This window comes from Silene latifolia, chromosome 5 (genome assembly GCF_048544455.1).
Source record: "Silene latifolia isolate original U9 population chromosome 5, ASM4854445v1, whole genome shotgun sequence".
Taxonomy (NCBI): Eukaryota; Viridiplantae; Streptophyta; class Magnoliopsida; order Caryophyllales; family Caryophyllaceae; genus Silene; species Silene latifolia.
In genome coordinates this window covers 22171454-22195046 of record NC_133530.1, presented here as the reverse complement: position 1 = coordinate 22195046, position 23593 = coordinate 22171454, and the positions used below count along the sequence as shown (strand labels likewise).

General features: G+C 37.5%; 1 pseudogene; it reads right to left on the bottom strand.

The window, feature by feature from the left end:
- Positions 1 to 23593, bottom strand: part of LOC141655041 (putative disease resistance protein RGA4) — an 86466-nt pseudogene that overhangs the window by 6574 nt on the left and 56299 nt on the right.

The window sequence follows — 23593 nt, the reverse complement described above, 5'->3', positions numbered from 1 at the left end:
TATCAACCTATTTAATGAATGTGGCCCTAAAGCAAAGCATAAGGTCTCCAGAGCACGCAACGATCTGAACCCAATAACCACCCTTTCAAGGATTGTGGGGCATCGCTCAATTCTCTATCTGGACAAAAATTGACATGTGTAAGTCTACAAAGGACCTCCACTCCCAGCCTGTCAACTATACTGCATTCTTCACCAGCTACATGTTGAGCCAAATCACGCACTAAGTCGTGCATTTTGCAGCGTATAACGTCAGTAGTATCATGTTCCTTAACATCCTGAAAAAGATTCCTTCTTAGCAACTCGAGAAGGTATTGATCCCCAACATCCTCAATGCTAAGACTTTCCTCTAATGGCTCGACATATCCTTGCGCCATCCACAAACGAACAAGTTTAATGTTTATAAACTCATAACCTTTTGGGAATAATGAAATAAGCAAAGCACCGTTTCAACATTGATGGTAAGTAATCATAACTTAGCTTCAACACGGGCATGATATCGTTAAGATCTATGACCTTTGCCTTCGAGAGTTGAGCATCCCTAAAAAGTTCCCACTCTTTCTCGGTGTGTTTTGAGTATAGAAGGCTTCCAACAACCCTGATAGCTAAGGGAACATTTCCACAATTTCCCACTATTTCTTTACCAATTTGAGTAAATTGAGATTGCTCTCCTCTTGTGTTAGAAGTCCCAATTTGTAGGGTTCGGAAATTGTGCCTACAATGTTTGCAACCACACCAGATCGTGTAGTACAATTATTTTACTTCCGCAATCACCACATTGCAAAAAGCTTAAGAGAACAAGCCACCTATCACGACTTTCATCCCAAATGTCATCCATCACAAGAAAGAACTTTTTATCTTTAAGTGCTACTCTAATTTTTGACTGAATCTCTTCCATTGAAAGACCCTGATAACTCGCACCAGTCAAGGCGCTCATAATTTTTCCTAGAACTTGATTTTGATCATTGATTTCAGGTACACACGCCCATTTAGCAAGATCGAAATGCTCTTGAACCCTTTCATCATTAAAAACCAATTGAGCAAGAGTTGTTTTCCCAAAACCACCAAAACCCATTATGGGTATCACAGTAACATTCTCTTCAGCATACTTGGGATCAAAAAGCATTTCAAGGATATTTTTTTTGTCACTATCTCTACCGATGACAGTGTTTGTTTGAACAAAAGAGATCGTTTCCCTTTCAACTACCAAACGGCTAATTGGCTCTCGATCTGTAATACATACCCTTAAGTTCAAACTATCCTTTTCGGATTTAAGATCGTCAAGTTCCTCCCTAATAGATTTGATCTCTTGAGCCATTTTCCTATTGAAGCCAAAAAGGTTTGAGCGTGAGAATGCAGCGCGAGCCTGGTGGGGCAGTTTGCTTCTACTGGCACGCTGTTCGCGACAGCTAATGATGTAGACTTCATCAAACAAATCATCAGCACGGTAAAGTACTTGCCTTAGTCTCCCAAGCCACTCTTTGTCTCTTTGATTACTTCACTACTCTCCTGTTCATGACGCCTTTCAGCATCCTGAACACGAGCTCGAATGAACCTAATGGTACCTTCAAGCTTCTTTAAGTCGCGCCGTGCACCCCAATAAGATACGACATCTTGAAGAGCATGTTGGCCCAAGGATACCAATATTTTCTCAACAATGTTGAACAGGATACTCTCCGCCATTCTCGGGTTTTATCACTCCCTTTTAGTATTACTCTCTTTGCAATGGCAGAACTTTAGTATTCAGCTTTGGTGCCTTCTTTCCTGTAAAAGTCCGAATTAGATATATATTAATTCGTCTTAGGATGCTTGACCAATGGTTCAATCAAAGCGCTCTAATATTTAAACAAACATTTTCCGTATGTGAAAATGTGTACTTTTTATGCCTTGCGAATAAACAAACATGCACAAAATCATATACTCTCGGCAAATAGTCTGATAAGAGTAATACGGGTAATTAAATAAGGGTAACCATACTTCCAAAGCGAGACTCGACCTATCGTGGCAGAGTACTTTTGGCCCGTAGAATAACGGAATCCCTTAAACAATCACCTAAATACTACGGAGGAGTATAGTATTTGATGGATCCAGTACGTATAATGCAAATTTGATGGATCCAGAACGTAGTACTACGCTACGTACTGGATCCATCAAATACTATAAAATTGCAAGGTTAACTCGATTAAAAAGGAACAATCTTGAGCTCGAACTATAAATTTCGACTAGACAAAGTCCGAGTGCAAATTTCTGCGTCCATTTCAAACTCGCCTCAACTCGGAATCAGATTGACTCAATTTCTGCGTACATTCGTTTTAATCATTTATTTACCTTTTGATTAAGATAGCACTCATAAAAAGGTAAACAAATGAATGGGACGGGGAGGACCAACAATTTTCTAGATTAAAACCCTATCAAGCCTAAAAATCTAATTGCAATCAATCACGATGAAATATAGTTATAAACTACTGTATGTTACTCCGACTTCTCATATATAATTTCTAAATTTCATACTCGTGTTGGAAACCCGACTGTAACAACAAATTTGTGTTAAATCTGCAATAAAAGATAAAACACAAATAGAATGCAACAAAGTAATGATTTTATTAATTCAAATGATTTCGGGTACAATCTACTAGTTATTCTACTGATTCGATTTCCGCAATTTGAATGAATAGGAGGGTCTTGATTTGACGACTTGGTTCTCCCGTGACGATTTTGATTTGTTTCTCTTCAACTGACTGCAATGGATGCTTAACGTCGGGTCAAAGAGTAGTTTAATATTCAAATCTAGATGATTAGAAATAAATGTCTTTTCTTCTCTTGTTTTCTCTTGGGAGAGAATTTTGTGGAGAGGTAAAATGTATTTCCTTTTCTCTTACTTTCTCTTAGAAGAGATTTTTTAGTAAAGAGAGTTTTGTTGGAAGATTTTATTTGGAGTGTATTTTGTGAAAATGTGGTGATTTTGGTGATTATTGAGATTAGTCCTTAATAAGAGTGTTTTACTCTCTATTTATAAGAACTTTGTTTTTTTTTTATCTCTTCTTTGTTTTCCCGTCCTCGGTAAGCATTAAGCAAGCAACCAATTTCCATTCATTTCTCGTTGACTCCTTGGCTCACGCTAGTCTTCTCCTTTTAGTGGAACCAAATGCCATTCCGTTATTGACTCGGTATTTTGTTTATTTTCTGTTGGCCAAAAACCACATTATCTACAATTAGTCTTGCTGAAGACGGGTCGGAGCAAGTGACGGATAATGCCACTCACAAAACGAATAGGGGGGACAAGGTGGGGGCACGCCCATGTGCTTCCCTCTCTCCTCTATTTGGGTCATTTGTGAGGGAAAATGGTATCCGTCACTCCAAAGTGACGGATACGTGCCGTCACAAATGAGATTTTGTGCATTATCTATACATGCATGCATGGCCCACCATCCCAATGCATAGCCTTCGATTTCTTTGAGAAATTATGGGCTTGTCGTGCTTATTGAGTCCAATTTGGACTTAGCACTATTATTTTCGGACTTATCATTTATGCCCCATACTTCGTATCGTATTAGATATATAGCACAATCCATTTTCCGATTGAACCGATTTTATATCTTGACAAGATGGACTAAATACCGTATATTTGTTCGGGCTAAAATCCTCTGACCCATTTCTCAAACGATAAAATTTCACATAAGTCAATATTTGACCTTGACCCTATTTTAAAAATGTAAGACACATTTTTATGTCTACAAATTTGCCCCCTCGGGATTGAATCACGTACACGAATCTGAGTGTTTAAGCGTGAGTCGGTCCCGATATTTTACTTTTGCAGCGCCGCAGGTCCATTTTAACGGAGCCTTTCCATTTTGCGGGTATACAACTACTTCTGCAAGTGATAGAATTTGTCGTCATTGGATAATTTGATGCAACTGGGAAATATCTTTTTCAAGATAAAGTTTAGTAGTCTTTCATGCCTACTCAAACTCTTCATAGTAAACCCACCAATTACTATAAAAGAAACCATGAGCTGCGCAATTTTTATTCCACTTCATCACTCAACCTATCACCTTCATTTCTCGACCTACGTGGCTAGAGGCACGATCGACCGTATTCGTCGGACAAGCAATTTGACCCAAAGCATCCTCAAGACCAACTCATCTTACGCAAGCATTCAAAGTTCATCTCGATTTCCGAAGACGAAAATCAAAGCTACGCACAGACAACTAGATTCCAGGTTTGTAGGTAAGCGAAATTTCAAAATTTATTACCCTTGTTTCTTCTTTGTGAATGCAGGGTATTTCTTATTTCTTCTCGGGCGCCGTAGTGGACTTCTCGTCATCGTAGCCGCGACATCATTGACGCGGGCCCAATGCTCATTATCGTCTAGGCGCAGTCCTCGATTCTCAAGGTTCAAAATCCACCCCTCCTTTGGCATGTCAACTACGAAATCGGGGTGGACGCCTAGATTGACGATGAGATTTACAATGGCTCCTCATTGCCTGGTGCGGTGTCCCTCCAATAGTGACGCCATGCCTCTGCATCCGCCTTGCTTGTGACTTACGGTTACGGACGCCCTTCCGACGCTTCTCAAACTAAAGGTTCACGCCATCTTCATCGTTCTCCACATTTTATTCTTTGACGAAAGCAAAGACAACGCCCTGTTAGAATTAATCCGAATAGATACCATAAACTTCATACTAAATTACTCGGTATAAACTGTAGAGCGGAAGCGTACCTGATTACGAATGGTTGACATGAACCGCCTGAAGGGACGGTCTTCAGGATTAGGTCTTCTAGTAGACACACATACCATGGGGATCTCTCTACTGATAGGATGCGGGGAGATTAGGTTATTGTGTGTTACCAGGGACCATAACCCCAGGTGACTTATATATAGTCTCCTTAATCTAATGCGCCCATCATGCATTAGTAACCTAATGGGTATCTACACAATTAAGATATCTGGCCCATACTTTATAAGACGTAATTAATATGCCCGTGTTATATTATCCAGATGGATCACTATATTGGGCTAAACTTAAACGATAGCAAACAAATACAATCTGTATAATAGTGTGTCCACATAAATAGTATTGGACCCAATATTCTTACAATCTCCCACTTGGGTCAAATACAGATAGTGTGTGACACCTGAAAAAATTGTATTCATTTTATAACCTTACGCGCTCAACAGTGCTATCAACATTCCAACCGTCTTATGCAATTCGGTCCATCAATTATACTAACATAGGATCAAAGCGGCCTTTGCTCCAATTTGTCGTAGCAGGACCCTCAATGGTCACATATGTCAATATAACCAACGACATGAATCGAGCATGGGAGTGCAGCATGAAAATAGCATCCGAATGTGATCCCTATATGCATATTTTCAACTGGTCCACCTTAGTGAGATCAACCAAAATTACACAGAGTGAAACCGTAAACCGAAAACCTTATTTCTGCAGAACTTAATAACCGTAAGCTTTAATGTGTCTAACATGACAAACTCCCACTTAAACTGAATTTTCTTAAAACCGAAACACCCATTTGAGCAATTGGCTCAAGAAAGACCGTGGGTGGTAATTCCTTAATAAGCGGATCCGCGAAATGGAGTTTGTATCAACATGTATAATTGACACCTTTTCACTCTGAATTGTTTCTTAAACAGTACATCACTTATAATGTTATTAGAAACTATAATAACCGCACATTTGTCATGAATTACTTAAGTGGTCTTTCAATACCGTACCGAATTTGCAGCCTCATGACAAATGTTCATAACCAACTAGGAGTCGAAATACCAAATGATCTCAACCTGAATCGATCTCCTATAAATAATGTTTTGTTCCAAATATAAATGACCAACAATATATTTGGCTGCCCTTAGTGGATCCAAGATCCTAATCCGTATTGCCTTAATATCTGTCCAACAAACTTTAGAATGTACGCAATATTCAAACGCATACAAACTAAATATATACCAAAATACTTAAACACATTAAATATTTCCTGAGACACACGAATTTAAGCATTAATGAATTTTTCCGAATATTTTCCTTAGGGCATTTGAGACTCATTTGTCTCCTTAACTGAAAGGGTATTAACTAGAAATATTTACTTACTCCCACTGAATCTTGAGTATCTACAATCATCTACCCATTCATCTAAAACAAATAAGATGACAAAGAAGTGATTTGTAATCTTTATGACGAAAAACCTTACTTGAGCTTTATTGGATGAATTCCCTTATTGCAGAAATTCTACTTTGAATCTATGAATCCAAGTTCTAGTTACTGCACTGAATAGTTTCGTCAATGTCACCTTTGCAAAACAAACCTTTAACATTCATCCAATATAACCAAAAAACCGAATATGCCTAAAAGTCCTTATAGTCAATACCGACACGATGATCCTGATTATCACATTACCTTTTACACCCTTCTTGGTAACAAATGAATATTTGAAACCAATATATTTCACAACTTTAAGTAATGGAACAAAGTAAAAATATCATCATTCATCAAATGACTTATTTTCTTTATGGCATCAATCCACTTATATGAGTTAGGACCTTCAATGGTTTGGCAAAAGGCGATTAAATCATCTTTACCATTCCATTATTTAACTCTTATTATAACTAGTTAGGCTGTCACTACATTGTTGTCCATTTTTATCCATATAGGAAAACAATGTAATTAATGTAGTTGTATACCTTATTATGTGGATCTTCTAATGAATTGGTTATTGAGATATTTGAGTTTGTTCTACCGAATTGATCTTATGATTCTGTATAGAGAGACAAAAAACAATGTCAATTACCTTTTCTCCCACTCAAACTCAATATTCTCAATGAACCCCTTAACTTCCGTCTTAAATAGCTTTATTGTGGGATCATTACTTTATTACCCTTAAAACTTTAAGTATTATCCAACAAAATAGTCATTGACTATCCTTAAGTCCAACATTAACCTTATGACTTTTAAACCTCAACCTTAATTAGTTGGACGTACCAGATGTGTACATTATTTACACTATGATTAAATAGTCAATGCTATTGTTAGAAATTTATCCAGAGATAGCTGCAATCTTAAGAACTTATAACTAGAATCATATGGAAAAGGGTATGAATAATCACACTCCTTACCAGGCCTTAGGATCTTATTTGTTTACATACTACACCATCCATATTAGAAATTCTCATATGGTGTAATATCATATTCAAGATCGAACATCTCTAGCAATTCTTAAAATAACTTTGACGTTGTTATCCTTAATAGTCAATTGCCAAAGTATTAACACTTATGATCAAAGATGACAAAACTATTCTTTTACTGAGTAAAATTACTCAGTCAAATTCACTGAAACGTCAAGAACTTTTAACTTCTCACAAATGGGATTTAGATATCCATGCCTAAATTCCGTCTACAAATTAACATAATAATTTAAACCATTAATATTTAAGTATAAAATGGTTCACCTTATCCATATATGTTAATAGTAAGACATCTGAAATCACTTCATATCTAATCTCCCTTTAGTTTGTCTCTATCCCCTTAAATTTGAATATCCGAAGTAAAGGGGGACAACAATTTCATTTTGACACAAAACTTTAATTTCTCTTTTAATGTGTCATACCGAAGAGAAATTGTAATTTCTTAATTCTTCTTTATATCCACTGAACTTTAATGCAAGTTTACTTAAAATATATTTCAATCAAAACTATACAAAGCTATCAAAAATGATAGATTCACCATTATTTGAATTAGGAAAACACAAAATTGATTATTTCTCAATAGACAATAAACCAAATTTGCCCATACGAAAAATATCTGAATTCCACCTAAGGTGGTACATACCAAAAGTATTTTCCAAATTCAAATAAAGGAATAAGTCATTAATGATAACTAAGTTAGTTGACTGTCAGAAGCTCAGATGATAACATGCCCCAAATAGATGAATCTTTCATCATCACTTGGCTTGTAGCATCTTCGTTATACTTGCATAATTATCCTTATGTGGATGAAAAAACCAAATACACCCACCATACATGATTGGATACAAAGATTAACCTTAGACAAACCCAAATGAGAAGCTTAATTAACCTTACCAACACGCCGAGTGTTAAAACTGGTACTAGATTTTCCTTATGTGTCAAAACTCTTAACAAATTAACGACTAAAAAGTCTAACCTTATGTTTTTTTGTTACTTCTTTGAGTTTGACTTTTGCAGCTTCTTAATTAACTAAATTAACTTAACTGAATTAACTGAAACAATGCCCTTAAATATTTCCGTAAATTCGAATAATCACTAAACTCATGCATTTTGAATGTAATACTTCTCAAAGTTACATACCTTAGTCCTTACGGTAACTTTTACCTTATGAGAAGCAGAATTATACATTCTTAAAGCAAAGTAAGATCAAAGCAACCAGGGATAAAATTCACATTCTCTTACCATTCATTTAATAAATAGTTTCATTCGAATTGAGAATGTAACTGAAATGACAGATATAATAACCATAAATGTCAAACTGAATGAACAAAACACCATCCTTATATTTTGAATAAATTCAAATAATTAAAGTGTCTTTCCGAAATTAATAATTAGACGTAAATATTAACTAGTTAAAGACATTACTCTTTAGTAATTGTAATCAAATATTGACGATAAACTCACGTCGAACACTAAGCCTTCCTTTGGGCCGACTCAATATTCACATGAAAATCCGAATAATCGTCACATATTTATTACCCAACGTGTATATGTAATTCGGCCAAATAATGGCCTTCCTTTGGGCCGGCCATTATTCGCATGAATTATACACACTAGTCTAAAGCATTGAATTTATTCAATTTAAAAGCTTTATGGGCATAATCCTTATGAGTGTCATAAACATAACAACACTTCCTTAACTTGATTTTCAGATTCAAATATTGACATCCCCATCAACACAAGACACCTATCACAACATTAAGTTTAGTCTTTGGATATAAAATTAACTTGTAAGTGGTCATCTTGGTGTAGTGATCAAGTATTAACAATAAATTCCTGTCAAACATTAAGCCTTCCTTTGGGCCGACTTAATATTCACATGGAAACCTTACAATTGTTACATACTTACCACCACAAGCATGACTGAATTTCGGCCAAATAATAGCCTTCCTTTGGGCCGACCATTATCCGCATGAAACTCAATCACACACTGTAGTCATAATATTCTAAATCATTCAACTTACACAATAGAGGTTAATTTGGCAACTTATTGTGTCGATCAAACAACCTAAAATATTAGACCCGTTATTATAAATCCGATTAGTCAATTATTAAATCTGAAAACACAAATCCTTAATTGACAAGTGACTTAACCTTTAGTGATAATATACAAAACTATATCAAAATAGTTCCATAGTCATGTAAGTCTGTAAAATTGATAGACCATACATACAAATATATATCCTTAATTTTCACTTGTCCAAGCCCCAAATTTCCCCTTATAAAATTATGGACACATAATTATACCATATTCATAAACCAAACAAACCAAAAATTCCATATCCACCATAATATCTGAAGATTATTATTACGGGTACTTAATAAGTGAACTATAAAGTCCAACCACGTATAACCAAAATGATTTAGCGGAGTCCAAACAGAAAGAAGGCATATACTGATAATTAGAACCATATCGAACTCTCAAATTATCAAATCGAAGCCGCAATCCCAAGATACCAAAACGACTGAAAGACATGGTTGACTGCAAATTTATAACCGGAATTTGAATCCACAAAACACAGAAAATCATAATTACCTTAATTACCCATTGACCATAAACAAATCTTATACAAATAGTGCGATCAAACATGGTCTTAACTTCAGCATAAAGAATTTGTAGGGATGACCCACACAATATTAACCAAAACTTAAACATCTCCAATCAAACATTAAGGGGTGTGCCAATCAATTTACAAATTGTCAGGTCAAAACAGGCCAACGATTTATCCCGAATTACCAAATAGAGCAAAGTAAATCAACCCAGTTTACGGCCATGTGTCTAATTACAACATGTGTCTGATTACAAATGTTAAATCAGAGTTTCAACTTAATTGTGTCTTTAGATTATCATGATCACATAGAGATTATTCTATGGCGCATAACATGTATGATGCATTCTGAAATTGGTGAGAACTGACCATGAGCACAATCTTGATTCATGCAACTAAAGTAGCAGCAACACGTACCCAATCAAGTTTAGGATAGAACATGTTGACTCAATTTAATATATCATGGCCGACCAATACCATAATTGGAAACAATCAAAAACACGAACACCAGAATAATGCACAACGGCACCGAAACTCTTAAAAAAAAAACCTAATTAACTATCCAAATAATTTAATATGAAGGTGGCTCTGATACCACTTGTTAGAATTAATCCGAATAGAGACCATAAACTTCATACTAAATTACTCGGTATAAACTGTAGAGCGGAAGCGTACCTGATTACGAATGGTTGACATGAACCGCCTGAAGGGACGGTCTTCAGGATTAGGTCTTCTAGTAGACACACATACCATGGGGATCTCTCTACTGATGGGATGCGGGAGATTAGGTTATTGTGTCTTCTGGGACCATAACCAGGGTGACTTATATATAGTCTCCTTAATCTAATGCGCCCATCATGACAGAACCTAATGGGTATCTACACAATTAAGATATCCTACCATACTTTATAAGGCGTAATTAATATGCCCGTGTTATATTATCCAGGATGGATCACTATATCGGCTAAACTTAAACGATAAGAAACAAATCTGATCAGATAATAATAGTGTGTCCACATAAATAGTATTGGACCCAATATTCTTACACGCCCACCTTATGAAAGTAATGCGCAATCAGTCCTGGTGCTTCTCCTTTTTGACAACGAGCGAAATCCGTCATCAACCTGATGGCTATACTTCAAAAGCAATCTGGACTACTCTTTCTTATTTACACCTTCTCGCTTCTCCTGTGGTGGCTACGAAACATTGAGGTCGGCTTGATAGACGTCCCTGCATAAACACGGCGACAGTAAGAATAAAACTTGGAACCACGTAATTCCCACCGGCTTCGCCTGAGAATTCGTCGACGATCGAGTTCCGTCATCTGCGCCTACACTGATGCTTGTGGACCAGTGAACTCCCATTAGCGAAATGATGTTTGAATGAGATTCGATCTTATATTGGTTTCTTAAGGGTGATTTGACATGAGCGTGCATCATCACAACAGGCTTCTCTTCCTTATTTGTACTGACCGTTTCCATCAGTGATGCCGTCGACGAAAAACTCATACACGGAGGCTGAATTTGTGACGCCCTCGGCTTACAACGTAGCGTTGTCGTGTTTCACAGAAGCTCGAGCACGACATAGCAGCTTCCGAATTGAGAAATTATGGGACTTTGAATTTAATTTGGCAAGTCAAACTTTGATTTAGAGGGTCTGCTGACTTCGTTCTTTTGATATTCATGGACATTTGATTTGATGAGAAATTTTTGTTTTGATTGGTGCTTGAAAGAACACAAGTGGCAGGTTCCTTTTTTTTTTTTTGCTTTAAGATAATTATGGGCTTTGTTAATTGTTTGGTGCCAGCCTTGAAATGACCACATACGAAGTATTTCTCTTTTTTTTTTCTTGAAAAAAAAAAATAATAATTTGTTCGTATTTCCGACTTAGGATATGATATTGTGTTTTTCAAGACGAGCAAATCTCAGAAGAATGACAGAGTGTTCTGTGATAGTCGATTGCGCCATTAACAGGGCAGATAATGGAGTCAAACACACCACTTTTTCTTCTATGACTCGACTATCACAGAACACTTTTTCTTTAGTTAATAAATCCCATTTTTGTTTTTTTTTTTTAAGTGTGGCTGGATTTGAGCAAGACTCAAGCTGTCTACGTACTCGTAAAAATAAGAAATTATTTCACGAGATCAAGTCAACGTAGTTTCTGCAAAACAAGTCGATTTTGTTCGGGGGTTTGGCCGCACCTAAGCAAAGGAGTTTTACTTAAGCTGCCTACGTACCTACAAAGTAATAATACTTAGCAGGATCAAGCCAACGTAGTTCATCAAAGGGATTTGTGTTTGGAATTTTTTTTTTTTTCGGTTTTTTTTGTGTGTGTGTGTGTGTGTGTGTGTGTGTGTGTGTGTGTGTGTGTGTGTGTGTGTGTGTGTGTGTGTGTGTGTGTGCGCAGTTTAGGCTCATGCTCAGGAGCTGTCATGATGATGGATCTCCGGACTATTGCCCCCTCGGGACCTTGTCACGTGCACTTTTTTTTTGCGTCTTAGCGTGGCGGGGTCCCGATCCATTTTGCTTTCACTTGGAAGTCGATGACAAGCGCCCTAACTTTTCTCGAAGGCAGCCCCACTTGGCTTGACTTAGAAGTCAATAATGAGCATCCTAACTTGTCATAAGGATGATCCATCTTTCTTCTAATATCACCCTGTCATTATCTAACTTGGCAGGCGAATTAGTGTTTGACTTGGAAGTCAAGGCGTATCAAAACTTGTCGTAATGGTAAAACCTTTATCTTTTTTTTTTTTTTTTTTTTTTTTTTTTTTTTTTTTTTTTTGACGTCACCCTGTCATTATCTGACTTAGCGGATGATCAGTCGTGAGAGAGCTCCTTGAATTTCCTTGACTTGGAAGTCGATGGCACGTCAACTTGTGCCTAGGTTGATTTCCTTCGAGTCATCAACGTCGCTTGGACACCATCTTCGAGAGTTTTAGAAGTTTCACCAACTTCTATCTCGTCATCCGAATCTTGGCACTTTTGTGTCGTGACATAGTTGGAAGAGACAATATCCCGAGCGGTTTTCCTTTGACTTGACTCCTCTTGCGGATTTGTGAAGATGACGGTACATCCTTTTATTTTTAGTGACCTACCCGTGGCTATTTCTACTTCAAGATGACGTTTCATTCGGGAGGGAATTACACTATTGGTATCTTTGCTGAGGTCGACTACAACTTTTGTCTTCGAGGACTTCTTCTGCTTTCGTCGACACCTCCTTTGCACCTTTGAGCTGCCAAGACGACTGAATACTGATTTCTTTACCTCACTCCCTCCAATGCGAGTGAATACTGACGCATTTGGCCTTTGTTGTTGAGAACATGATATTAATTGCACCCGGACGGTCTCTTCCCTTTCTCCGAGCCTGTCGAACACGGAAGAGCGAGGTGTAAAAGTTGGTTGACCCAGTCTGTCAAAAACAGACCTTTGTGGCAACTTTTCTGTGTTCTCGTTTTCACTTTCCGCCAGATCTGCCACAATATATTGTGATGAAGCTTGCTTTGCCTTACGCCGTGCAGAAATTTTAACGGGCTCTAGAGGCGAAAAACCAATACCAACCTTTCCGATTTCGTGCTTGTTCCCTTGTTGATGCAATTTCTTTTGCGTTTGGTTTAAACCATAGGGGGTGACTTCAATCACTTGGCCTAATGGCGTTGGATTTTCAAAATCGTACCCGGACTTCGTCATAAGTTTGTAAGCATTCGGATCGAATCGTCCCTTTGTCGACTCTTCGGCACATGTTTGGTCCTTTTTCATCGACGCCGTCGTAAAACCGGGCAGAGGTTGTTTACTCGTCGTAAAGCGATTCGTTCTTGCAACTGGAACGATGACATTGTTTTTCAAAGTTTGCAGATCGTCGTCATCAATTGTTCTAGTTGATGTGGATGCTTCATTTCGAGGTCCGCACTCTGCGAAAGGCGTCTCTCCATCTTTACGCTTTGATTTTGGCACGTACTTAAGGATCGGTGTCGCTTTCTGCGTGATCGGAGCAACTTTCTTTTCGGTAGAGTTCACATTTGTTTGACTCGTCTTTATGAAGACACTTTCATGATGTTTGACTGTTGTCGAATCCTTTTCGGTTGGAATTTTGGTGTCTTCCGTCTTTTTCGGGACTTTGGTCCCAGTCGAAAAGATTGTTGATGGTAGCATCTCAGTTGGTGTGTCATTCTCTTCGTAGAATCGAGCATCAGCAAAGTAGGACTCCACCGTAGAAAAGGGTTTCACATCGCCATTTACTATTTTCTCTCCATCTCTGTAGTATTTCAGGCATTGATGTAGGGTTGACGCTACAACACCATTTTCATGAAGCCAAGGTCGACCAAGCAACAACTTGTATGACGTTTTGGCATCGATTACTTGAAAAAGCGTGGTGGATAACATATCTCCCATTGAGATTTCAACACTGATCATGCCAATTGCTTTTTGTCCACCGAGATTGAAGCCTTGGATCATCAAACGACTTTTGGCGAGCTCGCTTACAGAAATTCCAAGCTCTTCCATAGTTGCTTTCGGCATTATGTTGACGGCTGAACCTCCATCCACCAAGATGCGACCCACCTTCCTTTCCCGAATGTATGCAGATACAAACAAAGGGCGATTGTGTAACTTTGATCCTAGTAACAAATCTTCATCAGTAAAAGCGAGCGCGGCATTGCAAGCAACACATTTTTTTGATTGATCTGCAGGCTCTCCTGCGGCTTTAAGTTTATCAGCGTACGCTTCTGGTTGAAGAATCGCCAAAGACAACTGTTGACGCATCTCTTAGGGCAAGTGAAACATTTGTTGCAACCCCATACGTGCAGGTAATGTGTCTAGGATTGCATCAACCTTTGCCCCCTTGGTCGAATTTGACGAGGATTCTTTAGTCAGATCGTCTTCACTGCGATTTTCCTCAATAACGGCTGAAGACACGGTGTTCACCGAAACTTGTTCAAAGTAACGCGTGGGAAAGTAGTCTTGTAACGTCACGACTCGACGTGACTTTGTCTTGGCTGTCTTAGACGATACGATATTTGACGAAGAATTCATGACGATTCCTCCATCTTTCTTGTGTGAAAATCTCCATACTTTCTCACGAGTTGATCTTCGATTTTGAGGTACCGACGCCTGAATGTTTTGCTTCTTTTGTCGATGCCTAGTCACAAGGGTCCACCCTTCGTCACCGTCCTCTAGATTTTGAATGCGAGAAGTTGGCGATATGATGAGCTTAGACTCTTCAGGCATAACGACTACCACCGGCTCGAGAGTTCCAAACTGAATCATTCGTGCACATTCCTTGACTGCCGAAGGAGGACATGTCTTAACACCTTCGACGTTTACACGTGCTACGATGAAATTGGATTCAGCGGCATCTTCGAGGTCCAAGAGAATTTTTCCGTCCTCGGCTAACTGCATTATTTTCTTTTTGAGGGTTATGCACTTCTCCAACGGATGACTCACGACCCGATGATATCGACAATACTTCGGGTCGGTCGTACGTCCGGCTTCACTTGGTCGTTTAGACTCGGGAAGCTCGATCACCTTCTTCTCCAAGAGATCATCTAACATGCCGGCCAGATCAGAATCCGGGAAGGGATACTTCTTCTTCTCAAGCTCTTTCAAAGTTGGTCGTGGCTTTCGTGTATCCTTTAAATAGGTCGCCACCTTCTTGTCTATTTTTGGTCGAGCCGAGATTTTCACCGGATTAGAAGTAGACACCGTCATAACCTCCTTCGAAGTGCTCTTGGACGCCTTTTCGTTTTTCTTATACTCATTTCTCTCCGTCTTTGGTTCTAAATGAGTAAAAAGTCGTCCCCCATGGCTAGCGATAGTAATCTCCATGTCGTGAGCTCGAGTGGCTAAATCTTGGAATGTTTTTGGCTTGTTGCCTTGGAGGATGTAAACTAGATCCAGATTCATTCCCTGAATGCACATTTCAATAGCCGAAGTGTAACACCTGCGAAATTCTCATTTTGACATTTATAATTTATTTAGCCGTTCAATTACTTTATTTCATATTTTTAAATTATTTAATTTAATTAACCTCCTTTTGAACATAAATTTTATAAAAGTTATATTCTTACAAGCTTGTTTATATAAAATAAATATTCCAGTCGGATAATAATAATTGTGATGATAATAATAGTTTTCCGTCTTAAGTTGTAGACACATTTCCGTCTAGCAAAGATCGTCGCATTTCTCTTATAAAGCTATTTCAATTCGGACCAACCCGATTCCGACAACACTCACTCTTACACTCTAACTTAATGATTATTATTATTATTATTATTATTATTATTATTATTATTATTATTATTATTATTATTATTATTATTATTATTATTATTATTATTATTATTATTATTATTATTATTATTATTATTATTATTGTTGTTGTTGTACCCGTCCCGATCCCCCATCACTTTTCCCCTTTCATTTCTTCCTTTCCTCTTTCGACCTATCAGCAACAACAACCACCAGTGAACCCAAAACGCCATTTTTGTCACCTCCAACCTCAGATCCCGCCTCCATTCTCAACCAAATTCGATAAACTTTACACCAAACTCTTCCTCTTTCCGTCCTCTTTCCTTCTAGGTAAGAAAGGGACCGACTTTCTTCACGTTTCAGGTCAGCCGCCCCTTTTTCAGTTCGAAATTCCTTTTTAATTTGTGTATTTTGTGTGTAGATATTAACTCGGTCAACTCGGAGTAGCTTTGAGTCGGAAATGTGAAGAGCAAAGAGGTAACGGTGATAGGTTACTCGACAAAGTGTCGGAATTTCGCCTTATAAACTCATTTTTAGCTCGTGTGTGTTAAAGTTGTGTCCTTTTTGCTTTCCTTCATTTGTATGGAAGAGTATGTAAGTGTGGCGGTCATTCTATATCTTTGGCTTGAGTATTCCCATAGCTCGTTTCGAGTTTCGGCTTTGGTGTTCTTTTTTTGTATCTTTCTTTGTGCTTTCTTTGCATCGCTTTGGTCGTCATGTTGTTGGTCTTTTGAGTATTGTTGTTTGTGATTTGAATGTTGTTTATTCATATAAAATCATGTTAATTCCCGTCTTAACTATGTCTTGATTGTCCGCGCCTTGAGTTGAGTCTAAATGGGCCGCTTTGAACTGGTTTTATCTTTGCGAAAATTGACGTGTTACCACGTTTTAGGAATTTGTGTTAAGACTATTTTAAGGACGTTTTGGTACTATATTTGGGACAGAAATTGGGACGGTTTTGAGTCCGCTTTTGTGCACTTCGGGACATTTTGGGACTGTTATAATGGGTTAAGAAGACTGTTTTAGGACATGTTGAACCCTGTTTTTGGAGATGGTTTTCATTTAGTTTCCAGGACTGTTTTGAGGTAGTTTTTGCGGGTACATGGAGATTGTTGTGGTTGTTGTGGTGCAGGTTTGTGTAGCCTTCGGATGGTTTTGGGACAGTCGAAATGGAGGTCGTATGGGCTGTTTTGGGAAGGGTATATGTGAGTGGTTATTTTCAGGTGTTTATGGCTGAGTTTTGGCTGATTTTGGGTTGTAATGGTGGCCTATTTCTGGTCTGTTTGTGAGACGGGATATAGGGTGGTTGTGAGTACAATTCTCTTCCTGGCTCATGCTGTGGGTTTAGCAAAAAGTTTTGTTGACATAATCATGATAGTAGATACCAATATACCATAGGATCTGCTACCTTGTTTAGGCGTAGCGAGGGCCAAGATTGAGTAATCGACCTTCATTCATTTGGTTGTATTGTTAAGCATGTTGTCGACTTGTCGTGTACAAAGAAGCATCAAACTTTTAATGCAAGAGAATCTGGGTACATGTGATATGAGACGTGTTCATGATTTTATTTGATTTTGACTACAGATAAACATAAACCTTATGGGATTGAGTCATAAAAGTACTTTTCTCGTTTGTTAGTAGTCTCTCTATCACAGCAATGCTATTGCTACCTTTTAGCTTCTGGCCTGTTTCTCTACTGTGTTTAGTGAAAGGTCAACGTCTCATCATTCACGTTTATACATGATATGATCCTTTTCTATTTGGGTTATTACCTCTTTACAATTTACACATTGTATCCCATGCTCTATATAACTTAATTCGTTAAATCTAGTCCATTCATATATTTTTCTCACATTAATCATAAATATGGGATTTATTATTTATTCAAGTCAAAAATTTGATGAAATGCCTTACTTACCTATAATATGAATTTTTAATCCGTTCATTCTTATTTATTTATCGTATCTCAAATGTGAGTGAATTATTCTACTTATTTAATTAGGTTGAGTCATTTATAATTGGATGCTTGTTTTGCTTATTATAAATGGTTCATCTCCGTTTGTTTACATTTTTATTCAAGTGACAAATATTGAAGAAATGGGTTACTTATTCATATTCATGATTATGATTTGGCATGAAATGTCTCACTTGGATTATCATCGGTTCTTGTAGTAGTAGTCTCTTTCCAAGTTGATTCGTATCGCTTGGTTGAGTCGTATTCTTATGATAATGCCTTTATGCTATACCGTATTGCTTGACTTATCTTTACGCCTCTTTCGGACTGTTCTGCCGATTGTGGGTTTAGCTCATATCTTCCGCCTCTTTCGGATCGTCCGCCGATTGTGGGTTCTCGATTTCCGATCGTCTTCGAGTCTTGGATGCGGACTGTTCTCGCCGCATGTCGAATCGGGGACCGTTCGCCCCGAGAGTCCGGCGATTTAGACTAGGACTGAGTCTTGGGAGTACCATTGTCGTCCTACCGGGAATTATATTTTGATATATGAGTAGTAAAGGTCTTGCTTGGTTATAGATATTGGTATTTGTCTTTCAAGGTAAGAGTTATGCCTTGTGTTGTTTGTCTTGGTCCTATCGGATACTAGGGGTGAGCTATAAGCCCTCTAGTTGCGATATGATCGTCGGGATTGATGTTCCCATCCGTTCTTATGGTGAGATGCAAGCCATAAGTATGAATGTGACATTAGTAGCCACGTCCCGTGCAATGTTTGCTAAGTGGTTTTCCAAATAATGGTCTTTGTTTCTATTCTTGTAATTTGCATTGGTTGATCTCTTACTTATCTGTTTCACATGATTCGTATTCCAATCTCATATCTATGTTGTATTTCCTTGAAATGCGTGCTTTTGTATAAATGACCGTATTCTTGTCTTTCATATTATTTAATTGTCCCACATGATCAGTTGAATCTTTATTATGCTAATGTTGGCCAATCTTGTTCCATCTCAATTATTTGCCATGTTTACATATAAACTTGACATTCTTACCTTTTGTATGCATCTTATATGACTTACCTGTTTTAGTTCTTTGTTATGTTCGTTTTGACATTTTGTGGTTGGGAGAACCTTGAGTTACTCCCCTCGATCGTTGTGGCGTTCATGTTTACATGAATGACGGGTATTAGTTGGTGCATTCGTGGGGTGAAGACATGTGTGAGCTAGCGAGTACTTTGGCCTTTTAGTCGGTTTATTAGGATTGTTTAGACTCCCCTTTTATTGTATTGTCATTCGAGGGATATCTTTTCCCTCACCTTGACTATCACGTTTGTATAATTTAAACTTTATTTCCGCATTCTTTATTTATGTTTTAGATTTTGGTGAACCCGCGCTTTAAATTTTAAAAGTTTTTAAAAATTCCTTAAAATTCCGAATTTTATTAGTTATATTTTCCGCTTTATCGCGGGGTGTCACAGTTGGTATCAGAGCCAATGTTGCTCCCGACGCACACACGTGTACCCCAATTTAAATTTGAACTTGACCTTGAATAACGAATGAGAGATGGGTAGACTTAAGGACCTAAGGTGGTAGTCTGTATTGTGTTTGCTATTTGTTAAGTTCTAACATGTTTGTTGATTGTCAATCATTTTTGTACCCTTGGATCAATGACCGTGAGTTTACCCGTGTCGTGATCAAGACTTGGTGCCTATTGTCGAGCATTGAAGATTTGTTCAACTTGTTAAGAATGCGTTTTCTTCCTCGAAGCTATTCCTCCATCTTTGTGTACCTTGCCTTACTCTTTACTTCTTAATGCTTGCTTCTTCTCCTAAACTCTCTTTTCTTTTTCCTTGGAAGTTACTCTTGTACCTCCCAACTTGTCCTTTATTCCTTACTAATCCTCCCTTGACGCCTTTTTATGGTTCTCTTTCTTTTGTGAAATGTTAGTTTTGGTTGGATAATTTGGCTTTGTGGAGTTTATTTGTGATTGACCCATAACCCTGGTTTTGAAAAGTTGTGATATTAGAAAGACTTAAGTAGTGTGATGGGGCATACTTAGTGATTCTTACACCTAGTTCCTTGATAAAGTGAGTATATCTGATTGGTGGATTCTGTGTGTTAAGTGTGAGTTGCCTATGATACTAAAGTTATGGAACTTAGCCTTGTTGTTTATACTTGGAAGTTTGAGTTGAGCTCGAGGTTAGCATAGTCGGTGTACTTTTGTGAGTGTTCTGATGGTTACATAGAAACCTTGTTAGGTGAGAGTTGCAGCTAGTTTTGAAATCTCATTTGGGTATCCACTTTGTGGTAATGAGGATTAGTCACCAGTGTTCTTGAGACGTGATTATAAGTTGAGATCGATAGATGTTGAGCTGAGATGAGTTAGATGTTTTGAGTGGTTGTCTCGTAGTTTGGAGAATGTCACCATTTATGCCTTAGGTTTCGAGAGTATAAAAAGATCTCCTTGGGATGATACAATGTGCAAAAGAACTTTTGAATTTGGATTTTTGGTTGAGAGTTTTACCATTTTGAGGAACTCATAGTTGACACTAGTGGGATATGAGTCGTGGAGGTTGTTTGTAGATGTTGAGGATTTGAAGTGGTGAAATCACACTTATAGTGAAGTAACTTGTTTCATGGGATAGCCTAAGGTGAAGTAACACAAGTGTTCTGAGGAAATCTTTGGGAGCTATGTGGTTATAAGTTTTGTGGTTAGGAAGCTTTCGGAACAGTTCAGGATGATGTTGTTGTTCGAGATTTGACCATAAGTGTTACCGTTCATACCTCCTTTCCTCGCTTCATCTGGCTCCTCCCTTGAGTTAGATGCTAGTGACCTATAAAATCTCTATCTTTGACCTCCTTGTTGACCTTATTTCATTTCTTACCCCTACGATGTTCATCATAGCTCTTTTTGTTGGTTAAGTTTGGACTCTCTTAGCTTACTTAATATTTATGTCGTCTAAATTGCTTTTCATTTTATACAATGTCTAAACTTTCAAGCTATCATTTTTATTCGTTGTTAAGAATCTATGTTACTCTTACAAACCTTACCTATTTTAAAATTTGAAAATGAAAATTTGATTCAGTTTCCGATTTGTTCTTTGAGTATAGACTTCTTTATCATGATTTTAAATGCTAAACCCAAAATTTCTTTAAATTTTATCCAATTTCTGTTAACTTTGATCTATTTGTAATTTCTTTGCCAAGGTTTGATGCTATCTTTTCACAAACTTGACTCCTTTTTGAGTTTAAAAGTGAAACTTTTATTTTTATATTGGCTTTTGTGAAAGAAAATTTGAGTAAATTACCTTTCTCTTTTGATTTTAACGTTGATCGGATGTTAGAACTCGTTATTGGAGACGTTTAATAACTTGTTCTACGCTTGTCGGCGAGTGATTTTTGTTTTAAATTTGTCTCTGAGTTGGAAAGTTAGCGTTCTTGTGTGCACGACAAGAGCAATTTCGTTCCATGAATGAGACCTATACTTTTGAAAACTCTCCATAAATGTTTGGAAAGCATTTTGATTTTCTATTTATTCAAATGATTTGCCTTTTGACGTTATCTTTGATTTGGAATGTGATGTTCTTGAATACGTAACGAGAACACTTTCGTTCCTTTGATGAGAATCTGGTTCTCTTGAAATTTTTTTATTTGAAACTTTTGAAAGAATTTTTATTTCTTACTATTTGTAACCTTTTAAATGTTTTGGTTACCGACTCCAAAATTCCAGTTTTATTTTATATAACCTTCCATTTCTACTTTCAAGTTTCGAGGACGAAACTTTTTAAAAGATGGGGTGATTGTAACACCTGCGAAATTCTCATTTTGACATTTATAATTTATTTAGCCGTTCAATTACTTTATTTCATATTTTTAAATTATTTAATTTAATTAACCTCCTTTTGAACATAAATTTTATAAAAGTTATATTCTTACAAGCTCGTTTATATAAAATAAATATTCCAGTCGGATAATAATAATTGTGATGATAATAATAGTTTTCCGTCTTAAGTTGTAGACACATTTCCGTCTAGCAAAGATCGTCGCATTTCTCTTATAAAGCTATTTCAATTCGGACCAACCCGATTCCGACAACACTCACTCTTACACTCTAACTTAATGATTATTATTATTATTATTATTATTATTATTATTATTATTATTATTATTATTATTATTATTGTTGTTGTTGTACCCGTCCCGATCCCCCATCACTTTTCCCCTTTCATTTCTTCCTTTCCTCTTTCGACCTATCAGCAACAACAACCACCAGTGAACCCAAAACGCCATTTTCGTCACCTCCAACCTCAGATCCCGCCTCCATTCTCAACCAAATTCGATAAACTTTACACCAAACTCTTCCTCTTTCCGTCCTCTTTCCTTCTAGGTAAGAAAGGGACCGACTTTCTTCACGTTTGGTCGGTCAGCCCCTTTTTCGATTCGAAATTCCTTTTTAATTTTGTGTATTTTGTGTGTAGATATTAACTCGGTCAACTCGGAGTAGCTTTGAGTCGGAAATGTGAAGAGCAAAGAGGTAACGGTGATAGGTTACTCGACAAAGTGTCGGAATTTCGCCTTATAAACTCATTTTTAGCTCGTGTGTGTTAAAGTTGTGTCCTTTTTGCTTTCCTTCATTTGTATGGAAGAGTATGTAAGTGTGGCAGTCATTCTATATGCTGGCTTGAGTATTCCCATAGCAGCTCGTTTGGGATTTCGGCTTTGGTGTTCTTTTTTTTTTGTATGCTGCTGTGCTTTCTTTGCAGACTGCTTTGGTCGTCATGTTGTTGGTCTTTTGAGTATTGTTGTTTGTGATTTGAATGCTGTTTATTCATATAAAATCATGTTAATTCCCGTCTTAACTATGTCTTCAGTGTCCGCGCCTTGAGTTGAGTCTAAATGGGCTGCTTTGAACTGGTTTTATGCTGCGAAAATTGACGTTTTACCACTGTTTTAGGACTGTGTTAAGACTATTTTAAGGACGTTTTGGTACTATATTTGGGACAGAAATTGGGACGGTTTTGAGTCCGCTTTGCAGGCACTTCGGGACATTTTTGGGACTGTTATAATGGGTTAAGAAGACTGTTTTAGGACATGTTGAACCCTGTTTTTGGAGATGGTTTTCATTTAGTTTCCAGGACTGTTTTGAGGTAGTTTTTGCAGGTACATGGAGACTGTTGTGGTACCTGTTGTGGTGCAGGTTTGTGTAGCCTTCGGATGGTTTTGGGACAGTCGAAATGGAGGTCGTATGGGCTGTTTTGGGAAGGGTATATGTGAGTGGTTATTTTCAGGTGTTTATGGCTGAGTTTTGGCTGATTTTGGGTTGTAATGGTGGCCTATTTCTGGTCTGTTTGTGAGACGGGATATAGGGTGGTTGTGAGTACAATTCTCTTCCTGCCTCATGCTGTGGGTTTAGCAAAAAGTTTTGTTGACATAATCATGATAGTAGATACCAATATACCATAGGATCTGCTACCTTGTTTAGGCGTAGCGAGGGCCAAGATTGAGTAACTGACCTTCATTCATTTGGTTGTATTGTTAAGCATGTTGTCGACTTGTCGTGTACAAAGAAGCATCAAACTTTTAATGCAAGAGAA